Consider the following 9,259-nt stretch of genomic DNA (forward strand, 5'->3'; position numbering starts at 1 on the left):
TACAGGCCATTTTTTAAGGCATCTGGAATGGAAAATTTGGACTATATAATTTCTAAAGACATACAGTGTATGGTTTTCTGTAGTAGCAGTATCATAAGGTATACCAGATATAATGTAACAAAATATACAATAAATGGTGAATATTCAATAAAATCAGTCACTTGGCAAATAAAACAGCTGTAGTTAAAAGAAGACTGAAGGTTAAAGCACAGCTCTGTTGATAACAAGCTCAATCTCCATGTAGCTGCCTCAACACTATGAAAATCCACAGTTTAATACATATATGTCTTATTCTGAACGTTCACATGGAAGTATTGAGAATTCTTTCTCTGAGTAGTTTTGTGTAGTAAAGCATGCTTTTATAAATAACACCTTACTGGGGAAACTCAGACAGAATACATCTCTAGCTGCAATGTAATAATCATCACTCCAGCAACAAATATTTACTGGGGCCTACTCTGTGGTAGATTCTGTTCTAGGTGCCTTGGATACAGCGTGGATGGTAGTGAGACGGGCCAATGACCCTTCAATATTTAATGAAGTTTAAATTCCAACAGGAAGAAATATACTAAAACAATAAATATAATAATAAATGGTATAATAAGATAGAAGGTTATAAGGGCTATTAGAAAAAAAAAGAAGAATATGTTAATATGGATAAAAAATACTTAGGGAAAGGTGGTAACCATTTGCAGTACTAAATCAGTTGGTTCCAGTAGTTTTTATTGGAAGACCCAGAGATGAAGAAATTGGCCAAATACATATATTGGAGAAGAGCAAAAGGAGATGCTAAAAATAGCCATTAAGGTTGTGGAGCATGCCTGTTTTGTTCAAGGTTTAGCAAGGCATTGGTGACTGAAGAGGACTGACTAAATGGGCAAATAATAGAAGACGTAAAAGAGGAATGAGCCTGATTCGGGAAAGACTTTGTAGTTATTGTTAATATTTTTTCTTTTACCTTGATGCATGAAATGTGTTTCTAACCATGCATATTAAGATTATATTTCTGATTTTAAAATCTCAAATATATTTTATGCACATGGATGTTACCCCTAATTGTATATAATTAAAGAAGACTGACCTGGCCAGACTGAGAGATGTATCCAATATCTAGATAAAGAGCCAAGGAATAGATTAGATTATGCTAGAAAAACTATATGAGCATTCTGTTCCATGGTTAAAGATTATTCCCCTTGATGGGTAAGAATGAACACATAGTCTATTATTTATGTACAGCATTGATAAGAGAGGGTATACTCAAGTCACACAGACCAGAATGTGAATCATGGTTCCGATGTAAGTTATGTGCCTTTGAGCAAGTCATTTAGACTTCTTTGCATCATTATTTCTTCATCTGAAAAATAGAGATAATAATATCTACCTTTTTGTTTTATGATGAAGACTAAGGATATGATGCATGTAAAGCATTTAATCATTAATATATAACAAAAGCCAAGTTGTTAGTGGCTGTTATTATTAAGCTCTGTCATCAGTTTCAGCATTATATTGTCTTCACCGATCAGGATCTTTTTGTGTTATATTTCCTAGTCTAAAAATGTCTATCTTTACGTTTACAATTTTTGGAAATGCTCATCTCAGCTGTTTCTTTCCACCTTCCCATTTTCTTTGTAGACTAAATTCGATGCTCATTAGGAAAAGTAAACCTAAATCTCTTCTTTAGTTTCTACTCCCTGAAACAATTTAGCTACTTTTAATGTAAACATGTAGAAAATTATGTATAGTTTGATAATAGAATCACCGAGCATTGGTGAAAGTATTTTTTAAATTATTTTTGAGACAAAGTCTCACTCTGTCACCCAAGTTGGAGGGCAGTGGTGCAATCTCAGGTCACTGCAACCTCCACTTCCCTGCTTCAAGCAATTCTCGTGCCTCAGCCTCCCGAATGGCTGAGACTACAGGTGCCCACCACTATGTTCAGCTAATTTTTGTATTTTTAATAGAGACGGAGTTTCATCCTGTTGGCCAGGCTGGTCTCGAACTCCTGGCCTCAAGTGATCCACCCACCTTGGCCTCCCAAAGTGCTGGGATTACAGGCATGAGCCACCATGTTGGGCCTTGGTGAAAGTACTTGTATCTCCTATTGGAACCCTCCCCACCAGCCAGACCAGATTCCTACCAGCCTTCTTCCACACAAAAATTTCAGTTTCACCACTTTGCCTTTGCCTATCTGAAATGTCTTTTATGATATCTTCTTCCACACTGCCTAACTCTTCTTTTCTCATACAAATCTGAATCTAATTGCACCATTTATTTTAAGGCTTATGTCAGGGGCTATATCTGAAAATTGTCATAAACTATCTCTTGTCTAGTTCTGAGCTATTCTTCAGAAATGAAGGGAAAGTATATAAAAATAAACCACAGAAGACTAGAAGACTTACATTTCTTGGAAAGAAGAAGCTAGTCACATAAAAAAAGAAGTCAACAGTCAAAATATACGGATTTGGGCTACAGAGATATCCACACTCTCAAATCTCAGTGAACACACACTTAAGATTTATGCATATTGTAGTTTGCTTGTTTTTGACAAACCTGACAAAAACAAGCAATGGGGAAAGGATTCCCTATTTAATAAATGATGTTGGGAAAACAGGCTAGCCATATGCAGAAAGCTGAAACTGGATCCCTTCCTCACAACTTATACAAAAATCAACTCAAGATGGATTAAAGACTTAAACGTAAGACCTAAAACCATAAAAACCCTAGAAGAAAACCTAGGCAATGCCATTCAGGACATAGGCATAGGCAAAGATTTCATGACTAAAACACAAAAAGCAATGACAACAAAAGCCAAAATAGACAAATGGGATCTAATTAAACTAAAGAGCTTCTGCACGGCAAAAGAAACTATCATCAGAGTGAACAAGTGACCTACAGAATGGGAGAAAATTTTTGCAATCTATCTATCTGAGAAAGGTCTAATATCCAGAATCTACAAAGAACTTAAACAAATGTACAAGAAAAAAGCAAACAACCCCATCAAAAAGTGGGCGAAGAGTAGGAACAAACACTTCTCAAAAGAAGACATGTATGCAGCCAACAAACGTGAAAAGAAAAAGCTCATCATCATTGGTCATTAGATAAATGCAAATCAAAACCACAATGACATACCATCTCACGCCAGTTAGAATGGCAATCATTAAAAAGTCAGGAAACAACAGGTGCTGGAGAGGATGTGGAGAAAAAGGAATGCTTTTACACTGTTGGTGGAAGTGTAAATTAGTTCAACCATTGTGGAAGACAGTGTAGTGATTCCTCAAGCATCTAGAACCAGAAATACCATTCGACCAGCAATCCCATTACTGGGCATACCCAAAGAATTATAAATCATTCTACTATAAAGACACATGCACACGTATGTTTACTGAGGCACTGTTCACAATAGCAAAGACTTGGAACCAACCCAAATGCCCATCAACAATAGACTGGATAAAGGAAATGTGGCACATATACACCATGGAGTACTATGCAGCCATAAAAAGGATGAGTTCATATCCTTTGCAGGGACATGGATGAAGCTGGAAACCATAATTTTCAGCAAACTAACACAAGAACAGAAAACCAAACATTGCATGTTTTCACTCATAAGTGGGAGTTGAACAATGAGAACACATAGAGACAGGGAGGGGAACATCATGCACTGGGGCCTGTTGCGGGGTGAAGGGTATAGGGGAGAGACAGCATTAGGAGAAATACCTAATGTAGATGACAGGTTGATGGGTGCAGCAAACCACCATGACACACGTATACCTATGTAACAAACCTGCATGTTATGCACATGTACCCCAGAACTTAAAGTATAATTTTAAAAAATGGCAAAACACACACAGAGAGATTGTGTCAACAGGGTCAGATATTTGCAATTGTTTATGTTCCTCATTTTTGTGATATCCAGTACAAAACATGCTGTTTCACATATGGTTTGTATTCAAACTTCAAAGCATAAAAAGATAGTTTGTTTGATCTCAACATCCATATTATTATACCTTCAGATGACAATGGCAGCATTGTTAAAATTAAATCATTCCAAATCTTTAACCATTAACTGTCCTTATTCCTCCACTACAATTGATGCCAAGACACTTATTTCTTTTCTCTTCTTACTTGTTTTTGAAGTTAAATTCGTGACAAAAATGATGTGGTATGTCAATGATTAGGCTTGAGTGAAAGGGGTTCTCTGGAGCCTTCCTGTCTGTTTATGACAATGTGAAGGTTTTTTTAAGCAAAATACACACACATACACACACACACACACAGAAAAGTTAAAAAGGGTACAACATGGGGAAAAAAGGTCAGAGAAAAAATAACTAAGATAAACATTGAAATAACTCGTTACTATATGTCAACTAACCCATTCACTGAGTTTAATTTACTGAATTTAAATTTAAGATACTTAGTATCAATCCCATTTTCTAAACTATATACTACATAATTATGATAAATTGAGTGACATGAATGTAGATGTTGAATTGGACAGATTAGTCTTATATATTTGGTGACATCAGAAATAGAAATATTCATAATTCAAGAAAGCCTTAAGCGAATGTTTAAAGAGGGTGACATGCATCAGCCATAATTTCCAGTATGTGCACTATTATATTAATTTTGTGATGGGACTACCGTTTAATCCTGAGAAGGCCTGTGTTCAAATGGGCTGACTAACTCTCCACTGGACATCTAATGAACTGCTTTTTTCTTTCTTGGATTTTCTTTTTTCTTCTAGCTTTAGCACCTGTGACTTTTTAAAATGTTAATTTCAGTTCTGCAGTTTGAGTAAAGGGAGAGATAGGCAGAACAGATTTCCCCTGATTTAGTTAGAGAAGATATAGACCTAATAAAAACAGGTACTCTTAATGGCCCAGTTTAGTTCACTGCAGCTACCCTTCAGATTAGATGAGCATACTAAAAGAATCCAAGTAATAAAGCACAGCTATGTGTCTGCTTGGAATCATTCTACATCACTTTGGATAATATTGTCACCTTAGCAATAAATTTTCCAATCCATGAGTGGAAGATGTCTTGTGATGTATTTATGTCTTCTCTAGTTTCTATCACAGTGATCTGTAGTTTTCTTTCATAATTGAGATTTTATTGGATGTGTTGAAGGTCAGTACAAAGACATTTCAATTTGTACACAATTCTTAAGATACAAACTGAAAATCTAAAAAGCCATGCATTGTAATTTTTTTAAAAAGTTATTCCAGTGGCTTTCTAACTTAAAATTTGGAGGCAAATCTTCCTTAAGAGGCTATAAAGTCCCAGTATGTTCACATGTTGATAAGTTATTACGTATGTCCCACCAATTCACAGTCTAATACACATACTATGTACTCAAAACTTTAATCTTTCACAGCACATTGACAAAGGTTTTAGGAAAACAGGACTACCATGACCAAAAAGATGTTACAGAGTGTACACAATTCTGACAGGAAGAGCCATAATCAAGAGTGGTTTTCTTCAGGAAACAAACAATTCTATGAAAAACAGCATGGGAATAGATGTAATTTAAAATGTTGAAGACATTAAATGCAGGACTGTGACTCCATATTGCCATTTAGTGTATGCTTTGTATTAGAGAATGTAAAAACTAACCCACCATCTATGGAATGTTAAGCTGACATCTAAGACAGTCAACACCTCCCATAATTCAATATCCCACACTAGTTTCTGGTTGTACCCAAAATAACTACCAGTGAACCATTTCACCTCTTAAATAAAAAGCACTTACACTTAAGTAATGGGAAGGTGAGATTCCCTCCTTCTTAAATGTTTCTAGAGCTATTAAAAAACTTGCATTTACAAAATAGTTGATTAAAATATTCCTTTGGGTTGTACATGTAGAGAGACAAGGACCACTGATAAAACATGGTATATAGTTTTAATCAGACCTGGCTTCTTTCTCTCTGGCTTCATTAGAAGCTGGACTCTTCTCAGTTTTAGTTTCTCCATTTTAAACAGGTAAATATTCTGGTTACATCTTTGGCCTGTTTTCTCTTTGCTCCCGCTTTCTCCTTTTCATTTTTCACTTTTTTTGGTCTGAAGATTTATCCTTTCCTGGTGCCTTTTTCGGCTTTGTTTCTGCTTTTGAAGGAGTAGGTTCACCTGACAACTAGGCAGATCTTGGGATCTTCCCTCACCACCCCTTCATTAGGCTGAGCTGACCTTCTTTTAGGCATCTTCGCCTTTGGGAGGACAAGTGCTGGGTGCCTGCAGCTCCCAGCACACCAAAAGCCTTGGTGAAGCTGAGCTGCCCGGCCACTGCCACTCCTCCTGCAGACGAAGGAACTGAGAACCACAGAGACAGTGGAAGAGGATGGAACCGGTAGTTTTCAATATACAAGGCTTTCACCTCTTTATTAAATTTATTTCTAAGTATTTTAATCTTTTTGATGCTATTGTAAGTGAACTTTTCTTATTTCATTTTTTGGGATTGTTGTTAATGTGGAGAAACACAAGTGATTATTGTGTGTTGATTTTGTATCTTGCAACTTTGATATTTTTATTAGCTTTAAAAGTTCTTTTATAGAATCTTTAGGGTACTGCATATAAGATCATGTCATCTGCAAACATAAATAATTTAATTTTTTGCTTTCAAATTTGGATGTATTTTATTGCTTTTTCTTACCTAGTTTCTCTGGCTAGAACTTCCAATTCCATATTGAATAGAAGCAGTAAAAATAGGCATCCTTATCTTGTTCCTCTCTTAAGGAAAAAGCTTTCATTCTTTATCGACCGTGTTTGATGTTAGCTGTGAGTTTGTTATATATGGCCTTTATTAAGTTGAGAAAGCTTCCTTGTATCCCTAGTTTATTGAGTGTTTTTATCATAAAGTCATGTTGAATTTTGTCAAATATGCTTCAATTGAGATGATCATGAGCTTTTTTTCTCCCTTTTTTTCTACTAATTTAGTGTATTTCATTGGCTGAACTTTATATGGTGAACCATTCTTGCAGCAAAGAATAAATCCCACTTGGTCATGGTATATGATCCTTTTAATATGCTGCTGAATATGGTTTGCTAGTATTTTGTTGAGCAATTTTTGCATCAATATTCATAGAAGTTATTGGTCTGTAGTTTTCTTTTTTGTGTACTCTCTTTACCTATCTTTAATATCAGGGTAATACAGGGCTCACAGAGAGAGTTAGACTGTTCCTTTTTAATATTTGGGGAAAAATGGTGTTAATTCTTCTTTAAATGTTTGGCAGAATTCAATAGTTAAGTCATCTGATCAAGAATTTTTCTTCAATAGGTGGTTTTGATTACTGATTAGATCTTGTAGTTATAGGTTTAGTCAGATATTCTATTTATTCATAATTAAATGTTGGTAGATTGTGTGTTTCCAGAAACTCATTCGTTTTATTTAGTTAATCTAATTTGTTGGCATACAATTGTTCATAGTATTCTCTTAATTTTCAAAAATTTCTGTAAGATTCGTATTAATATATAACTTTTATTACTGATCTTAGTAATTTGAGAGCTCTCTTTTTCTCTTAGTCAATATATCTAAAGCTTCATCAATTTTGAAAAGCCATGTTTTGGTTTTGTGGATTTTTTCCATTGTTTTTCTAGTCTCTATTTCATGTATCTTTACTTTCATCATTACTTTTTTCCTTTCTTCAGTTAGCTTTGGATTTAGATTGCCCTTCTTTGTCTAGTCATTTAAGTTATACAGCTTGGTAATTGATTTGAGTTCATTCTTCTTTTTTTTTTTAATGTACCAACATAGATATTTCATAACTACCAATCTTGTTATGAATGCTTGGCTAGTAACAAACATTTTATAAATAGTTCTATTTTTCCCAAAGAACTAATAACTTTTACCTTTTATTTTTTCTTTATCTCTTTTGGGTAGGGGTATCTTTAGAGTAGGAGTATTCTTAGTCTTTTATTTTTTGTATCCTCAATCTGTAAGGCAATGAGTGACACATATTTAGTGCTAATAAATGGGATGTGGGATCAAGAACTTAAATTATAACCAAATTTACATTGGAATGTTATTGGAGATTTGTTATATTTAATGGTTAACAACTTTGGCCTCTATAGTAAAGTTTTTTCAAAAATCAGATGTCTGGAGTCCAGTCTGGTGTAAAGTACCTGGTGATAGGATATTAGAAATTATAAGAAATGTGGTGACCTGTAAACTAAGTGCCCCATTAAGACAAAAACCATAGCAGCAAAGATTGAACAGAAAACATGTGAACTAGGTTCAGTCCATGTATCTCTGCTGCTTTAGAAACTCATGCTTTTCCACTAGGGGAAGGCGTGTTCTAATATTAAAAATTATATATGTATATATATATGTGTGTGTATATGTATATGTGGATATATATATGTGGATATATAAACAATTTTAAACACTTGGGGAAATATAATTTGTGAATTAAATTGTTAAAAAAAGAATACAACCAAGACGACATTTTAATCTAAAAATCTCTAAAAGGATGAAATGTGAATAGGAAATACATAGCAGTCAGAGATGTGCTGATATTCAGGAATGGAGTAAGGGTACAGGAGTGGATGCCAAAAAACTAGTAGTGAGAAATAAAGAAAATTAACTCTCAACTTTGTTGCTACAAAAGTATATGAGGTCATTTGCTGAGCAACGAAAATGGTAGTAGTAGAGAGAATCTCACAAATCTCAGTTCAGAGTAACAATGGCAATTACCTAAATTACTTTATTATATGAATAGTTTGACTTAATAAGCACAGTCCTTAAGTTCTCATTTCATGGGAAACTGTTAGCTCACCCAATAAAATCTAACTCATTCTGTGGCACTGATCTTGTTAGATGAGCAATGCTTTGGAAAGTTTTATAGGCTTAAGCCAACGTCATTAAATACTTTCTTACTGAGTTTTTAAAGATGTATCCAGCCCCTCCTATATGTGTCATAACTAATTATAGGTTGATTTCTGGGACTTACTGAAAACTTTCTTACTGTTTTATATTCATAAACACATAAGAATCTCATAAACACATCACTGTGTATGAATTCCTTCCCACCCCTCTAAGGACACTAGCTTTTTGTTTCTAAAATCCTAGAATCTGGAAAGAAACTCACTTCAACTTGCTAATAAGCAATGTACATATATGGTTTGTAGGAAGCAGTTGTACTATTGTGCTTAGATGAGAAATATGACACAGTAGAAATACACTGAGAGGAACAGAAATGTGTAGTTTAGTAAGTAGATTGTGTAAAGCAAAAATATGTTAAAGGAGACTATTCACTTTTAAAAATAGATA

The sequence above is a fragment of the Pan paniscus genome, chromosome 4 (assembly GCF_029289425.2).
Source record: "Pan paniscus chromosome 4, NHGRI_mPanPan1-v2.0_pri, whole genome shotgun sequence".
NCBI classification, from domain to species: Eukaryota; Metazoa; Chordata; class Mammalia; order Primates; family Hominidae; genus Pan; species Pan paniscus.